This window comes from Trachymyrmex septentrionalis, unplaced genomic scaffold (genome assembly GCF_001594115.1).
Source record: "Trachymyrmex septentrionalis isolate Tsep2-gDNA-1 unplaced genomic scaffold, Tsep1.0 scaffold7, whole genome shotgun sequence".
NCBI lineage: Eukaryota > Metazoa > Arthropoda > Insecta > Hymenoptera > Formicidae > Trachymyrmex > Trachymyrmex septentrionalis.
This window is the reverse complement of record NW_017305884.1, coordinates 3,241,358-3,246,157: the sequence shown is the minus strand read 5'-3', so window position 1 is coordinate 3,246,157 and position 4,800 is coordinate 3,241,358. Positions and strand designations below refer to the sequence as shown.

Sequence of the window (4,800 nt, the reverse complement as noted above, 5' to 3'; positions counted from 1 at the left end):
TATATATATGTATATAAATATTTTTATTAAGTACTTTACGAGTTATAAGGCTTGAAAGTTACAGTATCGCCGACACTAGCATTACGCAAAGTGTTCAACCGACAGCTAAAAAACCTCTTGGATGTTGTTCAGGATTATGTCCTGAATAACATTTTCTAAGATCAAGGTCACTGCAGATTGTTTCTCTTATTTTCATTTTTGCACTGAAAATTTCATTTTTATTGAAAATGAACTTAATCATAGTGTTTTGGAAACCTCTCGAGATAAACTACAAGAATATAAGATGAAAAAAGGAGGGTATCATTTAAAAAATTCATGCTGACCTTGCACATCTTGACAACGCCATCCTAGATCAAATAACTACTATCGTCGAATGCGTCTTTTTAAGTCTTACAACTTTTGTAAGAAACATTTTTTTCTAAAATGCATCGTTTATGAGATATTTGGATGTATCCAGACTTTTGACCCACTGTATATAAAATCCTGCATTTCATGAATCCTGCATTTTTGTGTTACCAACATTACAAGAAGAATCAAGTCAGTTCTATGTCAAGTCAGTTAAGTAGTTAACTATGACATGTTGTTTGAAGAGAATGACATCATTAAAAGGAAATTCAATTTCAATGGCCTGCTAAATTTGATATTTTTTTTTGGATGTAATAAAATAATTGAATAGCAAATGTGGAAGAATAATGAACCTTTCGAAAATACGAATGCCTTTCTCTCTCAATGCTGAACCAGCAATTGCATATGTTGATCCTTGACGAAGTTAATCTACAAGGACGACAAGTTTGATGTTTGTTTCCTTTGGCGTTTGAGTCAATGTTACAATGTATTTAATCTGTAGCTAATCTAATAGCTTTCCTTATTAAATTATTTGTAATTTAATAACTGTTATTGATTAAATGCCAAATTCAATATTACAATCGATCGCAGGTAGATGAAATATAGAAAGAAAAAAGTGTATGCAACATTACAGCAATTTGAAATTAATAATGAAACTAATCTATAATGTTATAGAATAAAACATATACATTTCTTCTATATAAATACAGTGATTAACATTGCTATCAATATATCTCTATGTTCGAGATAATCAAATAATCTCGCTAAGGCCCGGTTGCACCAATGTTACTTTAATTTTAAGCGAGGCTTAAAACTCTTTTTGTTTCTGTCTTTTCGATTTTAAAACGAGATAGAGAGAATTCAAAGTTTCGCTTAAAATCAAAGTAGCATTGGTGCAACCTGGCCTAAGAGTATTCTCTTTTCATTTTCTAACTAATTTTCCACTACTAGCTGTATCTACATTATAGATCTACATTTGCCACTTATAACTGAAATAAAAAATGACTACTTACCATACAACAAAGACGTCTTTCATCTTCTTATTCGATACGTTTCTGCCACAATTAATGATCTCCGTGAACCTGAACTGAAGAAAACTTTCACAATTCTTTTGGCACCCAGCCAAACACTCGGACAATAAACAATCCGGACTAACAATGAGCAGAAATTGTTAGTTAAAATTAGACACGGTTAAAATTACACTTTGCGAACGTGTAGGATCGATCACTCGACCGCGTCCGCGAAGCGAGTGATTCGTCAGACCGCACGTTGCATTATGTCTCGCAGTGGCGAGGAGGCCTCTATACTTTATATTACACCTGACTATCCATGGACACACTGCCCCCGCCGACACGATAATCTTTTTTTTCTTATCCTCTCTTTTTCTGGAAAAACATCACGGTATGTCTGGCGAAACCTGTTCTAAATAAGTATTCATCAATCTGACTTCATCGATGATTTAAGTCATCAAATTCGTGTATTTTCATTATCCTTGAAAATATGAAAAATAAACATATATGATGCAAACATATATGAGACATTTTTAAGATATTTGAAATTGATTAAGAAGTATTTTGAGCGTGATGGAATTTTTTAAATAAACTAGTATATTATCGTATTTGTGTATTATTTTTGTTACATAAAATTACTACTTTCTTAAATTTTATAAAGTATAAACTTGTTAATTATAATAATATTATATAAAACGTTTATATTTATAATAATAATAATAAATATATTAAAATGTAATAATATAGGGATTAAGTGGCTATTAATTAAAAATTAATAAAAATAATTCAAATTAAAGGGCATGCACCACAAACGTAGGAAAGGGTAGCGAACTTATATTTTATTCTTAACAAATAATAGGTAATCAAGCCTCGATTAGACTTTCTTCAGCATAACAATCAGAAATGAAAAACTAAAATAATTGTTTACACAATAAAGTCGCGCAGTCATACATAAAATTGGTTAAATCCAAGTCGAAATTTTAATGTTACATAAAATTTATTAGGCACAAAACATTCGTTAGTAATGATAAATGTATTTTTAATAAGTTGTTTATAAGATTGGATTATAAAAAGAATAACTTAATTAAATATACGCAATGTGCATTGTTGTTATGCCACACATTCTTGATTAATATTCCTATTATAAACCTTATAAAACTATAAAAGACTATAAAAAATAATTTACTATTAAAAAAGCTGTATATAGCAAATTCCGTATTGTAGTTTTGACATTATCGAATATATTAATGTATAAATAACGTTGTAAAAAGAACGTGCAAAAAAAAGAAAATTAATCTAATTTTATGAAAGTTTAAATATACAAAAAAATTATAAAATACAGAAAACATTTTTAAAAAATTCGTTGCAGAAATAATAAAGAGAAAAGAAAAGGAAAAGAGAAGGAAAAAGAGAAAATACTAGCAATAATAATAATGCATTTAAAAATATTACGTAAATTGTATGTGAGTGTGTGTGTTTATGTGTAAATATAATGACATATTTACGAATAAGATTTTGTAATCACGTCAATTATTATGATGTTTTAATTATATATTATCGATTAATGGTAAGTGATTAGATCTTGTTAATCAAATTTTAATTAGATTTTATGTCTGTTTGACTATAATGACTGATAATTTCATTATATAATGCATTCTCATAAATTCTCATTCGATAATGTCAAAACTACAATACGGAATTTGCTATAATGTATTATAATTTTTTTGATAGTAAATTATTTTTTACAGTCTCCCATAGTCTTATAAAGATTATATAATAAAACAGACTCTCTTATTAATTAAGAATATGTGAAATAACAACAATTATAACATTTACATAAACGCGTGAAAAAATATGAGAAACTGGAAACTAATTAGTCACGCATTTATCAGTAATATTCTTATATAAATGAACTTAATCTAGGAAGTTATCATGATTATTATCATGATTATTACCATTATTATTGTTATATATTATTGTATTATATAAAAAATTTTAAAACTATACATATGAATAATTTTTCTAAAGAACATGAAAAATTGTACAAGCCAGTTTATTTTCTATTTTATTAATGGAATGTGACTTTAATGGAAAATAAAATTAATCGATAATATAAATCGATATAATAGACAGTAGATAAAAAAGTAGAAAAGAAGTAAAAAAATAGAATTGATTTATATTGTTACAATCGAGAATGTTTTATTCTAAAAAAAAAAAACGTCTCTCTCTTTTCCGAAAAGGTATGACAATTTCATAAGATATTGATTATTTTGATCGCAATCCTTGCGTGTTTATGTATATGTCGAGGACAATGATATGATAATAAATAAATCATTAATCGTAAATTCTTAATAAACAAATTTTTTTTTCAAAAAAATTTAATTAGTTATATCAAAGATACCAAAAGGTTTACGAGTTGTCGCATATTTTTATCCATTGCTATGTCAATATTTTATGTGAATCTTTATCAAGGCGAGAAGCGCACTGATACTATTAGGATAAAAACACGGCGATAACCCGCAAACTTTCTGGTATCTTTGAAGATAGTACCCATGAAAGTTTAAACAGTGTTATGTTAATTATACAATCGGACTGTATGTTGTCGACTAAGCGTACACAGAACGTGATCGGTTTGTTATGATAATCGATATGATAATCTCCCCCGCAATTCGCTGGCTCGCTTAAAGTAGCCACGGCAGGTCGCTGCGCTTGGCTTAGCGCCAAATCATTACTGTGTCTCCAGATAATATATAATTTTTTTAGTAATATATATGCTAGGTGTCCCAAAATTTGCGCAGTAGCGAAAAGCGTAATGAGATTTTTCTGTGCAGAAAATATCAACTTTTTCTTTAACAAAATTCCGACTAAACAATAATTTAGCTCTATAAAGCTAGCAGAACTAAATCAGCAGAATCAAATCGGACTTATCGGAATTTTTAGTACTCATTTTGTACTTAATTGTATCATTAATGATAATTTTGTACCGTGTGCCATTTCGAAAAAAATCGTGGCGCTACTGGTTTAATATTAAGCTAGTAGGACTAATTCAAAATAAAAGAAAAAAAGAAAAATAATATCAGAAATCAATACAATTGAATTTGTACTATTTTGTACTGCCAAAAACAATTCTATATTACGTGTCATTATAAAAAAAGCAGTGGCGCTAATAGTTTAATATTTAAGCTGGCATAAAATAAAACAACACAGGGCAAAAATTAACGCAACTGAATTTGTACTAATTTGTACATACCATTGAAAGTCAGTTAATATTTTACATGTTTTCTCTTTAAATGACTTTATTAATATACAGAGTGAATCAGAGTCGTTGAATTAACTTTTTACCCTATGAGAAAATAATTGACTGCACACGTTATAATTCAATTAAGTATGAAATCGATAATTTGCTCAGAGGGTAAAAAGTTGGTTCAACTCTGTGATTCACCCT

General features: G+C 28.2%; 1 pseudogene; it reads right to left on the bottom strand.

Annotated features, from left to right (window-relative positions):
- The window catches only part of LOC108753429, a 7,262-nt pseudogene extending 5,650 nt beyond the window's left edge, over positions 1-1,612 (bottom strand).
- Positions 1,613-4,800: the final 3,188 nt, after the last annotated feature.